The 24,935-nt window shown below is 41.8% G+C and overlaps 1 protein-coding gene across 1 annotated transcript in view; it reads left to right on the top strand.

Moving 5' to 3' along the window:
- Positions 1-24,935, top strand: part of LOC101321093 (uncharacterized) — a 265,172-nt gene that overhangs the window by 101,041 nt on the left and 139,196 nt on the right. The window contains 1 exon segment of the mRNA XM_073789307.1: positions 17,457-17,598. The gene's annotated coding sequence lies outside the window, so the exon portion shown is untranslated.

Below are 24,935 nucleotides of genomic sequence, written 5' to 3'. Positions count from 1 at the left end.
ATTTTATCATGAATGGGTGTTGAAGTTTGTCAGAGGCTTTTCCAGTATCTATTGAGATGATCAGGTAGTTCCTGCTCCCCGTGAGCTTTCAGTCCATTGGTAAAGATAGACACCAAATAAGTGAAAACAAAGAATGTGATGTATGAAAGATAGGGAAAATCCAGGAGCCTAGTCCAGCCCAGGGTCAGAGAAGGTCTTTTTCAAACAGTGAAGTTTATATTATATACAGAATGGATAAACAACAAGGTCCTATTGTATAGCACAGGGAACTATATTTAATATCCTGGAAATAAACCATAATGGAAAAGAATATGAAAAAGAATATATATCACTTTTTTGTACACCAGAAACTAACACAACATTGTAAATCAACTATACTTTAATAAAAAAATTTAAAAAGAGGTGAAGTTTAAATTGAGGCTAAAAGAGGAGTAGGAAATAGGTAGCTGAAAGGAGGTGAAAGGCAAACAGGAGTTGACATCATATGACCTGATTCCAAATCTAGTTCTGCTGCTTTCTTGTTAAGTGAGAGGGGAGGGTTTCCACAGAAAGGTTTCCTGTGAATTTTGCTTTGGAGTCATCCTTTTGGCATCTACAAGAGACAGGTTCATGGATTTTTCTCTTGATGATAGTGTAGAGGTGTTGCCACCACATCTCTCCTCCACCACTCTATGAAGGACCATAAGGGATTTATCTTTTAGAGATAAGAACCACAAGAACTTTACCTTAGCAATTGTTGTCTTCTCATGAACGATGAGAATCTGGTAACCCATCTGATTTCCCTTTCCTCTTTGGGTGCCTGGAAACTCAGAGACAGATCCAAGCTTGCCGTTAAGTAACTGAGTAGGACCTTATGTGGACATGTATTCTAACTTTCTCCTGATCATGACCTCTTTTAAAAATTGACATTTTCCTGCCCCTGACTTTATATCTTATTTGCATACTATTTTTTTTTTTTTTTTTTTTGCGGTACGCGGGCCTCCCACTGCCGTGGCCTCTCCCGCCGCGGAGCGCAGGCTCAGCGGCCATGGCTCACAGGCCCAGGCACTCCGCGGCATGTGGGATCCTCCTGGACCAGGGCATGAACCCGCGTCCCCTGCATCGGCAGGCGAACTCTCAACCACTGTGCCACCAGGAAAGCCCCATACGTTTCTTATATTTCTTATTAAGTAGCTTATATTCCTATAAGCTACTTAAATATTTTATGGAATAAGGTAGGTTATAAACCAAAAATGCATAATGACATAAAAATAAAAGCTTTAAAGAAACCTTAATTGCTAAGTTTCTGGGACACCTAACAGCCAAAGCTGCTGCTCCTTCCTCCTTCTCAGTATAGCCATCTGCCCTTCCCAAAACTGCCCTAATCCTCCAGGTTGCCTTCTTGGGCTGCAGTACCCCATGACTAACTGTTGCTCTCAAAGCAAACACAGAGACGCCTTTTGTTTTAAGTGTTTTAAAAGTCGTGCTACCAGGAAGGATAATAGAAAGATAACAGAAGAAGCAAACATGAGGAAATTATTAAGGTTCCAGAACGTTTCCAAGGTCTTACTTGCTCTGGCCCTGACCTATGCTTTCTGATTTCTTTTGGCATCTGAAAATTTCTTTTGATATCTGTTCAGCATTTTCATCCCCTGTGTGACACTTAATAACTCTCTTCCCCATTAGGCAAACTCAGCCCCTTTAAAAGCTGGTCTTCTACCCCAGAGGTCCGTGAGGATAGTCGAGACCATACAGTGTGTTCCTCCCAGCTTCACAGTAATCTGCTTTTAGGAAGGCCTCAGGACTTGGGTTACCTCTACAGGAATGAGCTCCACCGAGTATATCCTTGTATCCTATACCTCTCATTGTAGTCTGTTTGCCTCCCCCAGAGTCAAGGCCCTATATATCTTAGGTGCAAAATGATGGTAGCGTTGTTGCAACGGTTTCTGGAGGCACTGTTGTCAGAAGTGTAGCAGTGCCAGAACCTGGAAAATGGGCTGAGGTGGGACCGTGGGGTGAGTGGGGAGGATGATGCCTGCATTGCTGGGGCAGGTGAGCTGGGGACCTTGGTGCATAGTTATATAGAAGACCTCTTCTACCAAGAACTCAGGGCCATGGGTGGAGTGGCGTAGTTTCTGGCTCCTGCCCCCTTCTCCTGGGACGTGTTCAACTCTTTTTCTTTGGCCTGGCACCCCTCCCCAAGCCAGTCTGTACCTGGATATGGCTCCTTCTAATCAGATCATGCTTCAAAAGTGACTTTCAAGCAGCAGTTTTTATCCCAGGCTTTCAAAGATATATGACCAATATGACCAGTGACTCCACCCAAAGAAAGCAAGTAGTCTTTCTCCAATAATTATTCTGTGTAGAAACTTATGTTTGCCCTTGAGTACTCCATCTCTAGAACACTAAATCTTTCCTGTCAGCTCCTGAAAAATCTTTGTGCTGCGTGACACTTTCAGTAAACCCTTTGTAGTATTGCCAGGGGAAGTGAATGTCCCAGGGGAATTCTGACTTCACTATTGTTTCTTCATGCTATGTTTTATTTTTTTAAAGACCCCTAATTTCTTTTCCTTGCCAACAAATTCCCCTCCCTTGCCTTTCAGTAATGACCAAAACTGAACACAAAATGGAGGATTTGCCTTTAGAGAAACACTGTGGTAAGATTCCTATTATATTAAGATACCTTCCCTACAGTCCCTCACTAAATATTAAGTGAGTGTTGAATTACTAAGAAGGAGCACATGTACCTTGAAATAGCAGCATCTGGCCTCTATCTACTTCCCTAAGATGGAACTAGAGGGACTAAGGCTTCCTGGGGAGAATGTGGTATCCTGGGTGAGTCATCCATGGGTGCCCCATCTCATGTTTGTTTCCAAGTGAGATTTGGTTAGAGTAGACACTTGGGGGGAAGTTTTCTTTTAATTGAGGTATAGTTGATTCACAATACTATATAAGTTTCAGGTGTACAACACAGTGATTCACAATATTTAAGGTTGTACTCCATTTATAGTTATTATAAATTATTGGCTATATTCCTTGTGCTGTACAATATATCCTTGTAACTTATTTATACATAGCAGTTTGTATCTCTTAAATACCCTACCACTATCTTGCCCTTCCCTGCTTCCCTCTTCCCACTGGTAACCACCACCTTGTTCTCTATATCTGTGAGTCTTTCTTTTCTGTTATATCCACTGGTTTTTGTTTTTTTTTAATTCCACATGTAAGTGATCTCATACAGTATTTGTCTTTCTCTGTCTGAATTATTTCACTAAGCATAATACCCTCCAAGTTCATCCATGTTGTTGCAAGTGGCAAAACTTCATTCTTTTTTATGGCTGAGTAATATTCCACTGTATATTTATACACCACATCTTCTTTATTCATTCATCTGTTGATGGACACGAAACAGAATGACAATAAAAACATATATGTCAATAATTACTTGAAATGTAAATGGACTAAATGCTCCAATCAAAAAATATAGAGTGGCTGAATGGATACAAAAAACAAGACCCATATATATGCTGCCTACAAGAGACTCACTTCAGATCTAAAGACACACATAGACTGAAAGTGAGGGGATGGAAAAAGGTATTCTATACAAATGGAAATCAAAAGAAAAGGGTAACAATACTAATATCGAACAAAATAGACTTCAAAACAAAGACTGTTAAAAGAGACAAAGAAGGCCATTACTTAATGATCAAGGGATCAATCCAAGAAGAAGATATAACAAATTGTAAATATAAATGCACCCAATATGGGAGTACCTAAACACATAGAGCAAATATTAACAGACATAAAGGGAGAAATCAACAATATCACAATAATAGCAAGGGAATTTAATGCCCCCACTTACATCAGTGGACAGATCATTCAGATAGAAAATCAATAAGGAAACATTAACCTTAAGTGACACATTAGACCAGATGAACTTAACAGCTATATATACAACATTCCATCCCAAAGGAGCAGAATACATGTTCTTTTCAAGTGCACATGGAACATTCTCCAGAATAGATCACATTCTAGGCCACAAAACAAGCCTGGGTAAGTTTAAGAAAACTGAAATATCAAGTATCTTTTCTGACCACATGCTGTGAGACTAGAAATCAACTACAAGAAAAAGAACTGCAAAAAAAACCCCCAAACACGTGGAGACTAAACAATATGCTACTAAACATTAAAAAAAATGGATCACTGAAGGAAAAAAAAAAAAGTATCATTGAAGAAATCAAAAAGGAAATCAGAAACTACCTGGAGACGAATGAAAACAAAAAACACAATGATTCAAAATCTATGGGACACAGCAAAAGCAGTTCTAAGAGGGAAGTTTATAGCGATACAAGCTTACTTCAGGAAACAAGAAAAATCTCAAATAAACAACCTAACCTTATATCTAAAGGAACTAGAAAAAGAAGAACAAACAAAACCCAAAGTTAGTAGAATGAAAGAAATCAAAGATTACAGCAGAAATAAATGGAATAGAGATGACAAAAAAAGAAAAAATAGAAAAGATCAATGAAACTAAGAGCTGGTTCTTTGAAAAGATAAACGAAATCTATAAACCTTTAGCCAGACTCCTCAACAGAAAAAGAGAGAAGGCCCAAATGAATAAAAATCAGAAATGAAAAGGGAGAAGTTACAACCAACACCACAGATATACAAAGGATCATATATGCCAATAATAGGAACAACTTAGAAGAAATGGACAAATTCCTAGAAAAGTGCCATCTCACAAGACTGAAACAGGAGAAAATAGAAAATATGAACAGAACAATTACCAGTAATGAAACTGAATCAGTAATAAAGTAACTCCCAATACCAAAATCCAGGATTAGATGGATTCACAGGTGAATTCTACCAAACATTTAGAGAAGAGTTAACATATATCCTTCTGAAACTCTTCCAAAAAATTGGAGGGGAAAGAACACTTCTGAACTTATTCTACGAGGCTAGCATCACCCTGATTCCCAAACCAGACAAAGATATGACACAAAAAAGAAAATTACAGGCCAATGTCACTGATGAACATAGATGCAAAAATCCTCAACAAAATACTAGCAAATCAAATCCAACAGTATACTAAAAGGATCATACACCATGATCAAATGGGATTTATCCCAGGGACACAAAAATGGTTCAATATGTGAAAATCAATGTGATAAATCACATTAACAAACTGAAGAATAAATGGTTATATGATCATCTCTGTAGGTGCAGAAAAAGCTTTTGACAAAATACAACATTGACTTATGATAAAAACTCTGCAGAAAGTGGGCATAGAGGGGACTTACCTCAATATAATAAAGGCCATATATGATAAGCTCACAGCTAACATCATACTCATTGGTGAAAAGGTGAAAGCATTTCCCCTAAGATCAGGAACAAGACAAGGATGTCCACTCTTGCCACTTTTACTCAACATAGTATTGGAAGTCCTAGCTACAGCAATCAGAAAAGAAAAAGAAATAAAAGGAATCCAAACTGGAAAGGAAGAAGTGAAATTGTCACTCTTTGCAGATGACATGATACTATACATAGAGAATCCTAAAGATGCCACTAAAAAACTACTGGAGCTCATCAACGAATTCAGTAAAGTTGCAGAATACAAAATTTATATACAGAAGTCTGTTGCATTTCTGTACACTAACAACAAACTCTCAGAAAGAGAAATTAAGGAAATAATCCTGTTTATAATCACATCAAAAAGAATAAAATACCTAGGAATAAACCTACTTAAGGAAGTAAAAGACCTATACTTGGAAAACTTTAAGACACTGATGAAAGAAATTGAAGATGACACAAGCAGATGGAAAGATATACAGTGTTCATGAAGATGAAGAATTAAAATTGTTAACATGACCACTCTACCCAAGGCAATCTAAAGATTCAGTGTAATCTCTATCAAATTACCAATGGCATTCTTCACAGAACTAGAACAAATAATTTTAAAATTTATATGGAAACACACAGACCCTGAATATCCAAAACAATCTTGAGAATGAAACCCAGAAATGGAGGTATCACACCACCTGACTTCAGACTATACTACAAAGTTACGGTAACCAAAACACTATAGTACTAGCACAAAAACAGACACATAGATCAATGGAACAGAATAGAGAACCCAGAAATAAATCTATGTACTTATGGTCAATTAATCTACAACAAAGGAGGCAAGAATACACAATAGAGAAAAGACAGTCTTTTCGATAAGTGGTGCTGGGAAAACTGGACAGTTACATGGTAAAGAATGAAATTAGAACACTTCTAACACCATATACAAAAAACACACTCAAAATTGATTAAAGACTTAAATGTAAGACCAGAAACCATAAAATTCCTAGAAGAAAACATAGGGAGGATACTCTTTGATGTAAATTGCAGCAATATTTTTTTGGATCTGCCTCCTAAGGCAAAGGAAACAAAAGCAAAAATAAACAAATGGGACGTAATTAAGCTTAAAAGCTTTTGCACAACAAAGCAAACCGTCAACAAAGTGAAAAGACAACCTACTGAATGAGAAAAAATATTTGCAAATTATATGACTGATAAGGGATTCATAACCAAAATATATAAACAGCTCATACAACTCAACATCGGGAAAACAAACAACCCAAGTAAAAAATGAACAAAGACCTGAATAGACAGTTTTCCAAAGAAGACATACAGGCATATGAAAAGATGCTCAACATCATTAATCATCAGAGAAATGCAAGTCAAAACCACAATGAGATGTCATCTCACACATGTCAGAATGGTTATCATCAAAAAGACCACAAGTAACAAATATTGGAGAGGATATGGAGAAAAGGTTACCCTTGTACATTTTTTTTGTGGGAATATAAATTGGTACAGCCACTGTGGAAAACAATATGGAGGTTCCTTAAAAAACTAAAAGTAGAACTACCATATGATCCAGGAGTTGTACTCCTCAACATATATCCAAAGAAAACAAAACCACTAATTAGAAGAGATACATGCACCCCATTGTTCATAGCAGCATTATTTACAATATGTTCTTGTTTGTTCCTTCTTTTGTTCTCTTCTTTTGTGATATGATGACTGTCTTTTGTGTTATGTTTGGATTCCCTTCTCTTTTTTTGTGTGTGTATCTATTATAGAATTTTGGTTTGTGGTTACCATGAGGTTTATACATAGCAATCTGTATGTATATGTGATTGTTTTAAGTTGCTGATCTCTTAATTTCAAATGTATTTTAACAACCCTGAATTTGTACTCCCCTTCCCTCAAGATTACTGTTTTTGACGTCATATTTTACATCTGTTTTGTGTATCCATTAACTGCTTATTGTGGATATAGATGATGTTACTACTTTTGTCTCCTAACCTTCCTACTAGCTTTGTGCATGGATAATTTACTACCTTTACTGAATATTTGCCTTTACTGAGGAGCTTTTTCCTTTTGTAATTTTCATGTTTCTAGTTGTGGCCCTTTCTTTTTTTGCTTAGAGAAGTCCCTTTAACATTTCTTGTAAAGCTGGTTTGATGGTGTTGAACTCGTTTAGCTTTTGCTTCTTTGTGAAACCTTTGATCTCTCCATCAAATCTGAATGAGATCCTTGTTGGGTAGAATATTTTTCATTGTATTTTTTTCCCTTTTATCACTTTAAATATATTGTGCCACTCCCTTCTGGCCTGCAGAGTTTCTGCTGAAAAGTCAGCTGATAGCCTTTTGGGAGTTGCCACGTATGTTATTTGTTGATTTTCCCTTGCTGCTTTTAATATTCTATCTATCTTTAATTTTTCTCATTATAATTACAATGTGTATCAGTGTGTTCCTCTTTGGCTTAAGCACTCCCTGTGCTTCCTGGCTTGAATGTCTGTTTCTTTTCCCAGGTTAGGGAAGTTTTCAGCTATTATGTCTTTAAATGTGCTCCCAGCCCCTTTCCTTCTCTCTTCTCCTTTTGGGGCCCTTATAATGTGAATATTAGTGCACTTTATATTGTCCCAGAAGTCTCTCAAACTGTCCTCATTGCTCTTCATTCTTTTTCCTTTTTTCTGTTCACTATCAGTGATTTCCACTACTCTGTCTTCCAGCTTGCTGGTCTACCCCTCTGTATCATTTAATCTACTGTTGATTCCCTCTAGTGGATTTTTCATTTCAGTTATTGTATTCTTCATCTCTATTTGGTTGTTCTTTATATTTTCTAACTCTTTGTTAAAAACTTCTAACTTCTCACTCTGTGCATCCATTCTTCTGAGTATTTGATCATCTTTACAATCAGTACCCTAGACTCTTTCTAGGGTAGATTACCTATATCACTTATTTCTTCTTCTGGCTTTTATTTTGTTCCTTCATTTGGAACATGTTCCTCTATTGCCTCATTTTGCCTAGCTTGCCGTTTTTATTTCTCTGTATCTGGTAGGTTGGTTATGTTTCCCGACCTTGGAGAAATGGCCTTTGTAGGAGATGTCCTATGTGTGCTAGCAGTGCACTCTCTTCTCATCACCACAGATACATGCTCTAGGGGTGCTCCCTACATGGGCTCTTTGGGTCCTTCTGTTGTGGCGGGCTGACTACTGTGGGTGGTCTGGTAGGCTTGGTTGGCCCCTGGTCTGGTTGATTGCCATACAATAGCCACGATCGGGGTGGTGGGGGGAGTTTTAAGATGAAAAGAAAGGAGATGTGACAAAATCTCAATGGGCAGGCTTTCTCAGGGGTGAAAGGACTCTACATGACTTCTTTTCATTTAGGCTCCTGGCATCTTTTTAACGGTGAAGAAATGAGGAAACAGGATTGCAAACTGTTTACACTTAGCAGAGGAACATGTTCACACACAGAAACACAATGGTGTATGTCTAGTTTCATTTGACAGCAATGTCAAAAGCAGAACTGCATGGATGTGAGGTCTTGCAGTTCTGTCTTCATCCCCTTTCCTCACCTTCCCCACCTCCCAGTGCTGTCATCACTGTGATGGGTTCTGGAAGGAGTGTGTGGAGGATTTGTGCAGTCTGGAAACCACACTATATGGATGATCTGGGTCCTCTCTCCTCCCCTTATCCCCTTCCTCCCCTCTGTCCCCAGGCAGATTTTGTTTTTAATTTAGTTTTTTGAATAGGTAACACATTCACATGTTTCAAACATTAAAATTACAAAAAGCGATAAAACAAAAGACTCCCTCCCACCTTATCCTTCTTTATTTAGTTCCCATCCTTCTCAACATATAAGCACTGTTATTTCTTTTTTATATTTTTTATTTATTTATTTTTTTTGCGGTACGCGGGCCTCTCACTGCTGCGGCTTCTCCCGTCACGGAGCACAGGCTCCGGACACGCAGGCCCAGCAGCCATGGCCCACGGGCCCAGCCGCTCCGCGGCACACGGGATGCCCCCGCATTGGCAGGCGGACTCCCAACCACTGCGCCACCAGGGAAGCCCTATTTCTTTATTTTTATCCTCTCAGATATTTTTATGCATAGGTCAGTCATAGAGACATATTTTATTCCCCCTCATCTTTTTTTTTACACAGTGACAGCCTGCTTTACATATAGATATGGTATGTATATTTGCATTCTTCTGCATGATTTTTCTTTATTGATTTATTAAGAGCTATTTTGTTCTTACAGAATATTTGAATGTATGGATTTACCACAGTTGATGAAATCAGCTCTTTTTTGATAAACACTTAAGTGGCTTCCAATCTTTGGCTATTACAGGCAATGTCTCATAAATAGCTTTTGTACAGTGTGTTACTTCCCACGTGTGAGCATATCTGGAAGATAAATTCTTAGGGTCGAAGGATGTATATATTTGTAATTTATAGAGTTGCTGCTAAATTGCTCTTCATAGACATTGAACTATTTTATAATCCCACCAACAATGTATGAGATTTAGTGTTTGCTAGTCTAATAAGTGAAAAATGGTATTTCATTATAATTTTCATTTCTTTTGTAATGGGCATTTTAAAAAGTGCCCATTACAAAAGAGGTACTCATTATTTTCCTTCAATAAACTCTCTGCTTAGACATTTGCAACTTTTCTATTGGGTTGTTGATATTTCTTATGGATTTTTAGGAGACATCTTTATATAGGTTAAAAAAAGAAACAACAGGCCCCCAAATGAAGTCATATTTGCCAAGCCCCACGTCACCAAACTGAGAATTAATACCTAACTAAGTACAGTTTCAAACTCTCCCAGGAGTGGAATCTTAAACCAGTCAGTCTGGAATTACCTGGTCAGCACTAGTGAGGTAATCTGCCTGCTAGACCCGTGCTGTCCCCTAAAGGAAGGTGACCTTGCCACAAACAATCCACTCTTTGCTAGTAACCTCCTTGTTCCTGCTCCCTTCTGCCTATAAAAACCTTGCATTTTGTACAGCTTCTTGGAGCTCCTTTACATTTGCTAGATGGGATGCTACCTGATTCATGAATGAAGCCTGTAAGGTCTTTAAAATATATTCAGTTGAATTTTGTTTTTTAATGTATATTAGGGTGACGAGTGTTGTAAATATTTCCCCCAATCTGTCATTTATCTTCTGACTTATGATATTTTTGGAGAGGAATGCATGTTTTAACAAGTTTTAATTTTTATATAGTCAAAGGTATCAATCTTCTCTTTTAAGGTTTTTGGATTTTGTGTAATAGTTAGAAAGACCTAATCTATTTTGAAGTTATAAAAAATTCTTCTGTGTTCTATTCTAACGTTTTTATAAATTCATATTCATATTGATCTTGTAAGGGGGGAAAAACAATTTTCCCTCGACATTTCTGAATTCTTGGCTGGGACTCCTGTAATAAAAGATAGATTAACTGGAGAAAGACAAACAGAAGTTTATTAACATGTGTACCTCACGTGTATATGGGAGACACCCAGGGAAAAATGAGGAACTCCCTGAAGTGGCTTAGAATTTAGCATTGAATGCCATCTTAATAGGGAAAGGGGACAGGGGATGGAGGCCTCCTAGGGTGGGTAAATGATTTTCAGGAAAGATGAATGGGCTCTCGGAAGAGTACATGTCCGACAGTTTGTGACAAAGTTTGTCTGGGTGCCGTGTCGATGTCTAGTCTCATCTCCTGGGACAAGTCACTCTTCCCCTGGTTGATGCGGCTCCGGGGTGGGTATATGACAACTGAGTTCCTTCTGGAGGATCGGCCATTAGGCAGGTAAGGGGAGTTCAGAAAAGCCTGTCCCTGCGTTTGCTGTTTTTCAAGTGCCTTCAGCGCAACATAATCAATGTACCAAAGCATCATATTTTAACAAAGCCGTATGTTTGGGGGTGGCATGTCCTAAACTCTCATGGTCATAGTTTTGGGTGCATATTCTGCTGCCTTTCAGTGTTTTTATTTGTATGGAATTTACTCTGTGTCAATTTGCTTCCACATGGCTCTCCAGTTGTGCTGACACTGTGACACTGTGAATTGACTAGTCCTGTTTTTTCCTTAAATGTTGGGGACACTGCCTCACAGATTGTGGCAGTCTCATTCCCGAGCAATGCGGGGTGTGGGAGTGGAGGTGCTGACAAAGCAGAGGCCCCAGGGCAATCCTCCCGTTTGCTGTAACAGCAGAGCAGAGGCTTCTCCCAGGCCTGTGACTCAGAGACAAGAAGAGTAAGGCCTTCTTGACTCAGAGACAGTCTGCTGTCCAGGGAGGTGCTTGCAGGGATCCCAAGTGGTGGCCGCCCTGCCCCCTCCCCCCTCCACGGAGAATGTAGCAGGTCAGAGCCACTGGCACTCAGGGGTGGAATTAGGCTTTGGGCCTGAATAAATAATTAGAAATTGGCTGCTGAGAGAATGTCCCTGGTGATTGCTTCCTGTGGAATTTTGCTGGGTGGCACACAGAGTTTTATTACCCAATTAAAATACAGCAGATTAAATCGTGCAAAAGGAAGATGGAGTGGGCAGTAAATCTACCTTGGAATGGGCTGTGGAAGGCCCACTGAAAGGCATGAATTGATGGGTCAGAGAGAATCAAGAAAAAGAGTAATCAGGTTTTGCCAAAAGAAATGACTAGCCTGGTGTATTCTTGGGAGGGAGACTGAATGTTTGCCTTGGGGTGGGGCTGGGGGTGTTGGCACTGGGAAAAGAAAAGTTTTTCAAGTTTCCTCAGAAGACCCTGGGTGGAAGAGAAATAGAGGGCAGGTAAAGGCAGCCAAAGGTAACACCAACAATCTTTGCTGGTGAAGTGACAGCTTTGTGTAACATATAAACACTGGCTACATATGGGTGATTCGGTGATACCCATTGCCCAGTGCTACATACTTGAATGATCAGGTCACAACAAGTTCTAAAATTTTAGTGATGTAAGACGAGGCAGGATTATCATATTAACTACACGTTGAAATGTAATTTCTTGTTGTATTAGTCTGCTAGGGCTGCCAACAAAGTACTGCAACTAGTTGGCTTCTACAACAGAAATTTATTATCTCACAGCTCTGGAGGCTGGAAGTCTGAGATAAAGGTGTCCTCAGGGTTGGGCTTCCCTGGTGGTGCAGTGGTTAAGAATCCGCCTGCCAATGCAGGGCATACAGGTTTGAGCCCTGGTCTGGGAAGATCCTACATGCCACGGAGCAATTAAGCCCGTGAGCCATGACTCCTGAGCCTGTGCTCTAGAGCTCTTGAGCCACAACTACCGAGCCCGTGTGCCACAACTACTGAAGCCCGTGCAGCTAGAGCCTGTGCTCCGCAACAAGAGAGGCCACCGCAGTGAGAAGTCAGAACCACAACAAAGAGTAGCCCCTGCTCACCACAACTAGAAAAAGCCTGTGCACAGCAACGAACATCTGACACAGCCAAAAAAAAAAAAAAAAGTGTCAGCAGGTTTGGTTCCCTCTGGGGGCTGTGAGGGAGGGATCTGTCCAAAGGTCTCTCTCCTTGTCTTGTGGGTGGTCACCTTCTCCCTACATCTCTTCACATCCTCATCCCTCTGTGCATGTCTGTGTCCAAATTTTCCCTTTTATAAGGACAGAAGTCATATTGGATTAGGGTCCACTCTAATGACTTCATTTTAACTTGATCACCTCTGTAAAGACTCTATCTCCAAATGGTCACATTCTTGGGTAGTGGGTGTTAAGAGTTCAGCGTATGAATTTTGGGGGCACGCAATTCAACCCATACACTTGTCTATCTTGAAAAATAGCCATTTTCTTATTTATGTGTGTAGCTCCACCTTCCTCACCCCGCAGCATATTGATGCATCTTTTTCGTGGTTCTCACGGAGCTGATTTGCAGAGGTAGGTTTTAGCTCTCTGGTGAGACCCTGTGACTGCAGTGATGGATGCATTTGCTCCTGTTTGGTACTGGATGAAGGGGGCAAACATTGGTTGTTCTTATGGTAATGGTGAGGAAGTAAATATTTCTCTCTGGAAAAGATGGAGAGATCTGTGAGCCTCCCTCTGGCTTCCCTTTCCACCTTGCTTAGGGCTGCCAGATGTTGGATTTTTTTCTTTCTTTTTTTTTTTTTTTTTTTTACGGTACGCGGGCCTCTCACTGTTGTGGCCTCTCCCGTTGCGGAGCACAGGCTCCAGACGCGCAGGCTCAGCGGCCATGGCTCACGGACCCAGCCGCTCCGCGGCATGTGGGATCCTCCCGGACCGGGGCACGAACCCGTGTCCCCTGCATCGGTAGGCGGGCTCTCAACCACTGCGCCACCAGGGAAGCCCAGATGTTGCATTTGAGACCAATTGGTCTGCCGTTTGTACCTAAAGGAATTTATCAAGTGTATCCATATATGAGTATATCACATATATCCAAGATTTTAGTTGAAACCATCCAGCTGCCCTCATCTGGCCTGGACCTTGGGCCTGCTGCATGTCTAGCCATTGAATAAAATGGAGCATAGAAACGGTAGGAGTTGTCTTTGAATTGTGTCAACACTAATGTCCTTGCCTTTGTCCTGAAGCAAAGCAGATTAATAATGAAGATAAAAGTCTGTGTGCCAGACGGCTGGGTCCCTGGAGCTTGACTCTGAAGCTCAGCCTGTATCTGTCAGTAAGGACAAGGCTCACTCCCCAGCTCGTGAAGGCTGCGTCTGGCATGGACAATTCCCCTAGTCTAGAAGCCATCCTCGATTGCCTGTTGGTGTAAACGGATTCCATTCATTCATTCAGCAAATGCTTACTGAACAGCTGCTCTGTGCTAGTCACTCTTGCAGGTGATAGGGATGTGGCAGAGATCAAAACAAAGACATCCATCCTCATGGATTCATGGACTTTACAATCTGGTCAGGCTAAACAGTTAGCACTATAGATAAGGTGATAAATTCTAAAAACGATAAAGCAGGGTGAGGGGATTAGGAATGTGGGGCTCAGGACAGACCTGCAATTTTTTATAGGAGTAGGTCTCATCAAGAAGGTGGCATCTGCGCAAAGATTTGAAGGAGCGGAAGAAGTTAGCCTCATGGCTTTTGGGGCCGGTGTTTCAGCAGAGAGAGCAGCCGGAGGCCCTAAGTTCCTCATCTGGAGTGTGCCCAGTGAGTGTAGACGAGAGCGAGGAGGCCATTGTGACTGCAGGGGAGTCATCCAAAGAGAGGAGAGTAGGTGAGGCGGGGTGGGTAGGGCAAAACGCATCCTTCTAGGTCTTTAAAAGAATTTTGGCTTTTATCTTAACCATCTTATCTTATCTTAACCATTCCAGCATTTTAAGCATTGGAGGTAAATGAGCTAAATTATTTTTACCTTATTAGAAGGTACATAAAGATCATTCTGGTTTCTCTGGTGAGAATAGGTCATAAGAAGGAGGGGGGAGAAGTAGGGACACCTGTTGGGAGTCCCTGCTGTAACCTAAGCTGATGGATGCTCCAACTGGGAGGAGCTGTGGTCGGGGCGAGTGGTCAGGTTCTGGAGGTATTTGGAAGGTAGAGCCTAGAGGATTTCCTGATGAATGGGACACTGGAATGAGAGGAGAGAAGTCATGGAGGACACTAAGGCTTTGGCCTGAGTCTGTGGAAGGATGGAGTTGCCATCAGCTGAGAAGCAGTGGGCTGTGGGTAGAGCAGATTGTGGAGGAGGGTCCGGGCTTCAGTGCTGGACATGCTGAGCATGAGATGCTCATTTGTTCTCGTCAGAACCAAGTAGAGATGAATAGGTACACTGGGACCTCATCACTCAGTCCTGGAGGGGTGTCATATTTAAATAAATACTATCCCCAAAGGTGAAGGAGAGAGATAAGATGATGCTATGGTCTGAATGTTTGCATCCCGCCCCTGCCCGCACCCCCACCCCGGCCGCAACCCAATTCATACATTGAAATCCTAACCCCCAAAGGTGATGACCTTAGAAGGTGAGGCCTTTCAAAGGTGCCTAGGTCATGAAGGTGGAGCCCTCCTGAATGGGATTAACGTTCTTATAGAAGACACCTCACAGAGCTGCCCAGCCCCTTCCACCGTGTGTGGACATGGCAAGAAATTTGGGCTCTGATTCAGAGGAAGGCCCTCACCTGTCCGTGCTGGCGCCCTGGTCTCTGACTTCCAGCCTCCAGAGCTGTGAGCAATAAATTTCTGCTCTTTATAGCCACCCTTGTGATTTGGTATTTGGTATATTTGTTACAGCAGCACGAATGGACCAAGGCAGGTAGATAGAGAAACAAGAAAGTACTTTCTTTATTCTGGTCTCTCCAAGGATATCAAAGAAGATCTAAATCATGGTCCCTAGCATGCCTTCTCCTGTCCCTCTCCTTTCCTCCTCAAACTCTGTTGTCATCCATACTCCCAGATGCCTCTCGCTGGCCACTGCATTCTCTCAAAGCACTCTTTCTCTTCAGCCTCAGTGTGTTGGCTCCCAGCTCTGGAGTCTCTTCAGGTTGTAGATTGACTACATCTCTTTGAACCTGAAGGGTGGCAGAGTACGCCACCCCAAGCTGAACCACTTTGGCATAAGGATTATTTTGAGTTGAAGGCATTTGAGAAGAAGCAGGTACAAGAAACGTTCTCTGGCCTCCCCTTATTTGCCTAAAAGTAGGACATAAATTTGTGAAGATGTTCCCCTCCCCACTCTACCAGGAAGGACAGAAGTTAATCACCAGAGACCCCTGTCAACCCAGAGGTGGCACCAAAGGGATCTGCATAACAAACCTTGCTAATACTAGCACTCATCTATCGTTACTTTCCCCATATGTTTGCCTTTCCACGGTTTGCCACCCCTAAAAACTCAAGGTCCTTTTCCTTTGTCCTGTCACTTCTTTAAAATGTATTGTTCTTTTGTTAAGATGCTATATAAGCCCAAGTTCTAACCAGCGCTTTTAGTTAGTTATTCATCACTGAGTGTTCCCATGTGTACGCGTGAAGCTCATGGTCATAAACTTCTGTTTTTGTTTTTGTCTTGTTAATCTCTCTTTTGTCAGTCTAATTTACAAGGCTCCAACTGGAGAACCTGGGAAGTAGAAGAAAGACGATTTTTTCCTCCCCCACAAACTCTTTGCCTCCTTCTTTGGCTTCCCCATCACACAATGTCCAGAAAGAAATGTGGCAGGAGTGGCCTGTCCTCAGAGGCTGGGGTACAGCTGAGAAGAAGGGACCAAAAATGTTGGGATCCTCACTGGCAGATTAAGGGAGCAGAGAAGTTGGCAAACTCACCAGTGTTAATACATGTTGCCCTCCCATTACGTGCATATGTGGGTGCGTGGTGGTCCTTGGCCTGGCGAGGTCGTCGCTGGTCTGGATCATCTCAGGTCACCTTTATAGCCACATCTGGATAAGATCAGGAGACGCACCCACAAGGTTACATAAATGTGAACTATTTTACACGTTTGCACTTAACAAATAATACTTTTAAGCTCCCTCACCTCCACTCTCCACCAGTAATGAGTACTAATTCTCATGAATTCATCATTATTTAGATTCACAGAGTGAGTCTCACATACTCGATAGATGGCAAGGACCTGCAGTCCCGTTACTTATCAGCAAACAGTTCACTCAGCATTATTAAATGTATTTTCTGGCCCAGGCCCTGAGCCAGATACCAAGATGACTAAGTGAATTGGACATACAGCTCTTGGGGTATGTGGGGAGGCAGGTAATGTCAATATCCAGTAGTAGGGGCTGTGATGGAAGGGCTTCATCTGCTGCTGGGGGCTATGCTCCCCCCAGCCAAGGGGTGGGCCAAGAAGACTTACTCAGGAATTTGCATCTTTAAAATAATTCCTAATTCTTGGAAATTCTAAGCAAATTCATCAGGCCATCATCCAAAGAGATTGTCCACTCCTTACAGCTGCCCCTCTCTCTACTCTCTGGGTTCTGTGACTCCCAGTGTAATTACTCCAGATGGCCTGTTTCGTTGCTGCCATTCATCACCAGTCCTCTAGCTTCAGAGTGGCAGATGGGCTTGTCTTATTCACCGCTGCTTCCCCAAGACCTCAGGGGGCTCAGGAATTGGATGACTTGTTGAATGAATGGATGGAGAGAGAAATGAGTTCCCTATTAACAGAACTACATTATGCATTGTTTTGAGTACCTCTACAAGTATTGAAAGTACTACATGCTCACTACTGAGATTTTTTTTTTCTTTCTTTTTTTCAGTGCGACCACATCGTTAATTTTTTAGTGAGAGTCGACTGGAAATAAGATTTGCATCAGAGAAATAGTCCTTATAGCTACTTTTTGGGGAAAAAATATTGTGTCAAACCAAGGCTATCCTATCTTCACCTTGATCCAAGATATGGTAAGATGTTTTAAAAAGAAAGATAATGTTCTGTGTTCAATTTATTTAACGAAGTAATTGCATTTTCCCATTATGAATATTAACTCACACAGAAAAATTAAAAAGAAAACATATATTTTAAAAATTTAATTTATTTATTTATTTTTGGCTGCATTGGGTCTTCATTGCTGTGCGCAGGCTTTCTGTAGTTGTGGTGAGCGGGGGCTACTCTTTGTTGTGGTGCGTGGGCTTCTCATTGCAGTGGCTTCTCTTGTTGCGGAGCACGGGCTCTAGGCGCGCGGGCTTCAGTAGTTGTGGCACGTGAGCTCAGTAGTTGTGGCTCGTGGGCTCTAGAGCACAGGCTCTGTAGTTGTGGCTCACGGGCTTAGTTGCTCTGCGGCATGTGGGCTCTTCCCGGACCAGAGCTCGAACCCGTGTCCCTTGCATTGGCAGTCATATTCTTAACCACTGTGCCACCAGGGAAGTCCCAGAAAACATATTTTGATGTATTGTCTTTCAATAATTTTTCTATGTCTAGGGTTTGTTTGTTTTTGTTTTTACAACCACACTCATTTTAAATAAAATTCTTAAGTGTGAAGTGTAAAACCTTGGGAACCGGCCTGATTGCCCTCTAAAATGCCTTCTTAAGATTTGGAAAGATTTATCCAAATAAGAAAGTTAGGCAATATAATTAAATGGGCGCTGTAACTGGGTCAAATCAGAGTAATGAAATCCTCCACACAGTGAAAATAAAGCCTAAAGTGATACTCAACAAAGAGAACATAAAGAGAGGCAGTTACGGCTGGTACTGGAGGTGAAGGAGAAACCAGAAGGCCCACTGGGCCTTTTAAGTGTATCCCAGCTAAGAGCCACCTTCACTAGTCTGTGGGAATCAGCAAGATACCCAGGTAGTAGAGCGAAGCATCAGAAGAGCAAAGGTACAGTGGAGGAGTTAATGATTTATTTGCATCAAATTAATACATGGAAGTGAATTAAAATAAATCCCTGAGACTGACAGCATTTATCTTGGTGTCAGCAGGGAATCAGAGAGCCAAGAATTTAAGCTGTTCGTCAAATTAAGTCACTGGTCACAGGAAACGGGCTATGTTAGCAATGTGGTCAGTGCTACACCTTCCTCTGTCAGTCCATGTTGAGAATAACCCAGGTATGTGTATGATAGCAAATCTTCTGAAAAAGGAAAGGAAAATTCTGTTTCGGTGGCCACCGTTTTCAGAGCACCGCCTCCCCTGTCCCCCTCCCCCTCCCCTCCCATGGACTTTATTAGGGTTTGTTAAGGAGACAGAACTTTTCCTTTACCTCCTTAGTGACTCTGGCTGGGCCTGAGAATTAAGTTGTCATAAGACAGATACACAGGAGAAAAGCATACACATTTTATTTTATTATTTATTTATTTATTTATTTTTTACACATTTTATTTTTATGTGTACATGGGAGCCTTCACAGGGGAATGAAAACCCACAAAGCAGTTAGGCCTAAGTGTTCTATATATTAGGTGGAGCAAAGAGTAGTATTTATGAGAAAGTAACTAAAATATACGTGGAGACTAAAGGAAGATAAAGGTTATTTTAACAAGGTTTCCTTGCACGAATGCTTCTTGGCCTCCCCTTGCTGTCTCCAGGTTCAGGGAGGGTGCGTTTCATATAGGAGTTTTGTCTTCTGTCCTCAGGAAGAAAAGGGTAGGTCAGAGTGCCTTTCTCACACCTACTGTTTTTCAAGTGCCTTTAGCTCAAAATAATCAAAAAGTCAAATTGGCATATTTTGGGGCGGCATGTTCTGAACCCACTCACTCAGCCCTGTGTTACCGTCTGTCTCACTCTAGGGAACCCAGGTGGGCTCTAGGGGGGCGCCTAAGGCGATGGTAATGGCCTGCAGTGTGAGGGCCAAGGCAGTCAAATGTGCACAAGAATAAGAATCACTCAGGGAACTCCCTGGAGGTCCAGTGGTTAGGACTCTGTGCTTTCACTGCCGAGGGCATAGCCAAAAAAAAAAAAAGAGTAAGAATCACTCGAAGTTCTACCCTTTGCACCTCTCCTGATTCATTTACCACGTGGCCTTCTGGGGGGTCTGATCCTTGAGGAAGTTCCCTGGGTTCCACCAACTCTGGCCTGTGTTAACAGGTATGGTTATAGCCTTGATATATGTGGCCATCATCACTCATCCCTCTGCTGCCATATAACTTCCCCATCTCCCTTGTAAGGGAGTACAGACTTTATTCATCTCATAACTTAAAAACAAAAAAACTCCTGTAGATATCATGGCAGAAGTGTTCATAGAAGCCAATTTTCCTCCTGGCAAGCAAGGACATTCTCGTACATAACCTTAGTACAACCATCAAAATCAGGAACTTAACGGAGATAGATCATGTTGGAAGGAAGATTTTCTTTTACCATTTTATATGGTAAGGGGGGGGGGTGTTCTGTGAATTAACTCACACAGATTAACAGGATAAGTTTGTTTATGCATGTGGGAGCCTTCAGATGAAGAGACAACTTGAACAGCCGAAGGTAGAGGTTTATGTATCAACTTAACAGCGGGGGTGGGGGGGGTGGGGGGTGGTGTTAGTGCCGATTAGGGCTTCAAAGGATGGAAGGCTGGGATGAGGCTTGTTTACACAATCTTTTGGAATGTCCCGGTGCCCAAGGTCAGGCTTCTCTGATTGGAAATCTTGGAGGGGCTGTGGCAGCGGACTCTCATGAAGCCATGGTAAGGAAAGTTCAGATAAGAGCTCTTTCTGCATCAGTTGTAGCTTAGTTGTTTCCACCTTGAAGTTATCTTTGTGTCGTTCAGGTGCATTATCAGTCCCATGAATCATACCATCTAATCCACAGTCCCCATTCAGACTTTACCGGTTGCCCTAATAGCATCCTTTGGAGCAAAAGGTTTCAATCCAGGATCACGCATATGCATTTAGTTGTCATATCTCTTTGATTTTCTTCAATCTAGAAGAGTTCCTCGGGAACAGGTTTGAAGATTACAGGCCAGTTATTACGGCACCTATTTTGTTTTTGTTTTTGTTTTTGCGGTACGCGGGCCTCTCACTGTTGTGACCTCTCCCGTTGCAGAGCACAGGCTCCAGATGCGCAGGCTCAGCGGCCATGGCTCATGGGCCCAGCCGCTCCACGGCATGTGGGATCTTCCCAGACCGGGACACGAACCCGTGTCCCCTGCATCGGCAGGCGGACTCTCAACCACTGTGCCACCAGGGAAGCCCTACGGCACCTGTTTTAATCCATTCATCTGTAAGGGAGGGAAAAAATTCTTGTCCCTCTACCCTTCAAAATTCTTGGCTGGGGCCCTTGTAACAGAAGGCAGATTAACAAGAGAAAATACAGAATTTTATTAACATGTATATCTCGTACAAGGGAGAGACTCAAGGAAAGAGTAACTCAGGGAGGTGGCCTAGAACTCTGGTTTATAATAGCATCTTCAACAAAGAACAATATATTTGTAGAGAAATGACTGGAAAAAAGAAAGTGGTTTTAGACTTCCAAGGGTGGCAAACTGTGGGAAGGTAAATATATGGGAGAAAACTACTGGAGGGAGTTAGTTTGCAGATTCCTCTAGTGCCATCTGTTAAGGGTAGAGAGACCTTTTTCCTGTATTTGCTGCTTCTTAAATGCCTTCAGCTCAAAATAATTTTTATGGCAAAGAGGTGACACATTCTGGTTTCCTTCAATCCATAAATTCATTCATTTGGGACAAGTAATTGATCATCTACTATGGACGGAGCCCTGTCAGGCATTGGGATCTATGGTGAACTAGATGGATGCAGACCTTCCCTTGGGAGAGGCCCTTATAGCCTCTGTAATGGGTAAGAAAGCAGAATTTCGATTGAGTATAGCTGGGTTCAGGTCCCAGATGTACTTACTTCCATTAGAATCTTGGGCATGTTGCTAAACCTTTACATGCTGCACAGAAAGAGGCAAGGTGAATAAAAATACCTACCACATAAGATAGACGTTTGCTTGAAATGAGTTCATATTGTCATGGTCCGAACGTGGGTTGGAAAAGAATTTGCAGACACAAGGCCGAATGTAAAGAAGATAGAATTTATTAGAGGGAAGGGTCGCTGCCAGAACAGCGGGCTGACTTCCTAGTAGTCTGGGAGAGTCGAGCCCAAACATGTGCTATTGATCAGTTTTTACAGCCAGAAGACAAAGGAATGGTCCGAGGTGAACATTTTGTTTACTGATTGGTCGAGGCACATATACCTTCCTTCTATAGGGTGGGAGTGGGTCAGGGCAGATGCCTTTCCTTATTTGGAACAGGTCCTGTGGCCCAGGTGGACATCGCCCAGGTGGGCTCAGGAATTTCGTAAACATCGCAACAGGGTGAGGAGGGCGATTAAGAGTCCGGGAGGGGGCGTAAGGCTGACACTCTTTCAGGCAGGGTCGTCCTTTGTCCTCGCAGCACCACAATACTGACATCTCAGTAAATATTAGTAATTTACATCTGAAAATTAGATGTTCTGTGTGAAGGTGCTACCTGGGTTCTATTTCACATTATCTTTAAAGGGAAAAATTATAACACATTACATATCAACCCTAAACCCCCAACCAACTTCCTGAGGCATAACTAAAGTACACTAAAACGTCTGAAGGGATCAGGAGAGGTCACCCCAAAATACGCCACTTTGGCATAAGAATTATTTTAAGCAAAGGCATCTGAGTTCCTGAACTCTCTTACCTGCCTAAAAGCAGAGCCTCACAAAAGAATTCAATAGTCATAAATTCCCTCCCTGGAGCAACCCTGATTTTCTCTTCTTACAGATAAGAAGTCAGAAGTTGTACCACACCCAGACAGACATTGTCACAAACTATCATGCCTTCCTTCTATCCTCCTTGAGGACACATTTATTTTTCAAAAATGGTGTTTGTATAAGAGCCCTTTCTCCCCTCCTTCTAAGAAGACATTTGTTCTCCAAAAAGTGCTGCTCTACTCCTCCCATCTTTTACGAAGATGATATATAAACTATTCTAACCACCTCCTTGAGTCACATTTTTCTGTGAACTCCCACATACACATGAATAAAAATCTTCCTTTTATCTTACTAATCTGTCTTTTGTCAGTTTAATTTACAGGTCCCCAAGAGAACACCTAAGAGAGTAGAGAAAAAGTTTTTTCTCCTTGACACACCTAGGTATTATTAACAATGGTCACATTAGGGTGCAAAATGTTTAAAACATTGATCACCAGAAAATTAAAACAGTTGCTTTATGTATAGTAACATCTCTTCCATTGTAAGTACTATTTTTACTCCTTTAATTCCTTATCCATCATGCTCTCCAAAATTTCTCAACGTTTCTGGTACTCACTGTACAGCTCTGGGCAAAACACAATGGCTCAATATGGAAAGCACTGGTAAATGCATTCAGGACAAGCGCCAGTGACAGCATGACTCACTCTGAGCATGGTGCTCTGAGGTCACTGGAAGCGTCAGCAACATCCAAAGACTACCTCCCCTCTGTGGATACTTGCTGTGCTTTTCAAAATGTCTACGATTGTTCCTGCTGTTCTACCACTTGCATTTGGATGGTAACTGGAAAACTTTCCTCCATGTTGTTTTGCTAACATGTATTACATTTTTGGAGACAAAGATATAAAATGTAATACCAGCTTAAAATAGACAAATTCTATTGGGAAATACATACATTCTATGAAGTTTGGGTATTAAAAAAACAAAAGGTGTTGTTTCTGGGAGATACTTGGCAGGCTATGCTTGCATATGTAAAGCACTTAGGACAGTGCTTGGCACAAAGAAAGTATTAGCTATTATCTTACCTTTATGAACATAACTTTCTGGTGGGGAAAACAGACAAGTAAACAGAAGATGGATAAGATCACTGCAGGCTGTGATGGGTTTCCTGAAGAGGTTGAATGCCGTAATAGAGAATAATGGGGGAGGGACCTTCTTCATGTAGGTGGTCAGCGTGGACTCCCTGGAGAGGTGATGTCTAAAAATCAAAAGCATTCCAGGTAGAGGCAAGAGCAGATCTCAAGGCAAAGGTGAGACAGAACTGTTGGAAGGACAGTGAATAGAGAGTGGGGAGTAGGGAGAACTCTGTGACATGAGGCCAGAGAAATAGGCAGGACCCAGGTCTTGCAGAATCTCGAAGGCCATAGAGAAGAGTTTAGATTCTATTTTAAGTGCAATAATAAATTATTTTAAAGATTTAGGTGGAAGGGTGAAATGATCTGATTTATGTTTTTAGATCACTTTTGCTGAGGAGATTTGGCTAATGGAGATTTCAAGTGGAAGCTGGGAGACCAGTTACAAGGTTTCTCCATTAATTCAGGTAAGAGATGAGGTGACATTGAAGATGGATAGAAGTCAGGGATGAGGGTTATTTTGGAGGAAAAATGGTTGGACTTGATGTTGGGTGAAGGAAACAGATGACTCAGGGATGACACTTGGATTCCTGGCTCTGATAACTGGGTAGATGGTGGTGCGTTGATATAGAGAGGAAACTCTAGATATAAGGATGTTTGCAGAGTTATCTCTAAAGTCTGGCCATATACACACAAACCCATAAATGTAGAATTATGTTTGCCATGTCTTTTGGGAGGTATCATTATTTATAAGTGGTGATGTGGCTGCAAAATGAATAGATGGTGTAGAGGTTCCACACAACATGGCACAGGAGAAACCTGAATTATGATGGTTTGCTTCAGACCCTTTTCATAGCACCTGGTGACTTTTGCTTGGGTCCTTCCTTGTAGTATCTGTTGTGATACATGGCTTTTTGTTTGTTTTGCCTTATTGGTTGGAAGCATGAAACTAGTGGCTATTTTGGTTATATAAGCTAAACATCAGAGAGGTCTGCCATTATTCCCCAGTAGGCCACAGCGGCAGTGTGTCTGTTCCCTCTCTCCTTGCATATTAATAGAGTTATGGTGGTTAGGAATAAACGACCATTCTGAAGAGATTAAGTGTAGGATACTTTGGGGTGAATGACCCAATGAAAGTTGTAGCCCACCCCCGAATGTACCACTTTGGAATAAGGGTTATTTTGAGCTAAAGGCAATTGAGAGAAGACAGATACAAGAAGAGCTCTCTGGGCTTCCCTGGTGGCGCAGTGGTTGAGAGTCCGCCTGCCGATGCAGGGGACACAGGTTCGTGCCCTGGTCTGGGAGGATCCCACATGCCGTGGAGCGGCTGGGCCCGTGAGCCATGGCCGCTGAGCCTGCACATCCAGAGCCTGTGCTCCGCAACGGGAGAGGCCACAAGAGTGAGAGGCCCGCGTACCGCCAAAAAAAAAAAAAAAAAAAAAAAAAGAAGAGCTCTCTGCCCTCCCTCTATTTACCTAAAAGCAGGACATACATTTGTAAAGTTGTGC

This window comes from Tursiops truncatus, chromosome 12, assembly GCF_011762595.2.
Source record: "Tursiops truncatus isolate mTurTru1 chromosome 12, mTurTru1.mat.Y, whole genome shotgun sequence".
In the NCBI taxonomy this organism is placed as follows: Eukaryota; Metazoa; Chordata; class Mammalia; order Artiodactyla; family Delphinidae; genus Tursiops; species Tursiops truncatus.
The sequence above is the reverse complement of the archived record's forward strand: the minus strand, read 5'-3'. Positions and strand labels throughout refer to the sequence as shown.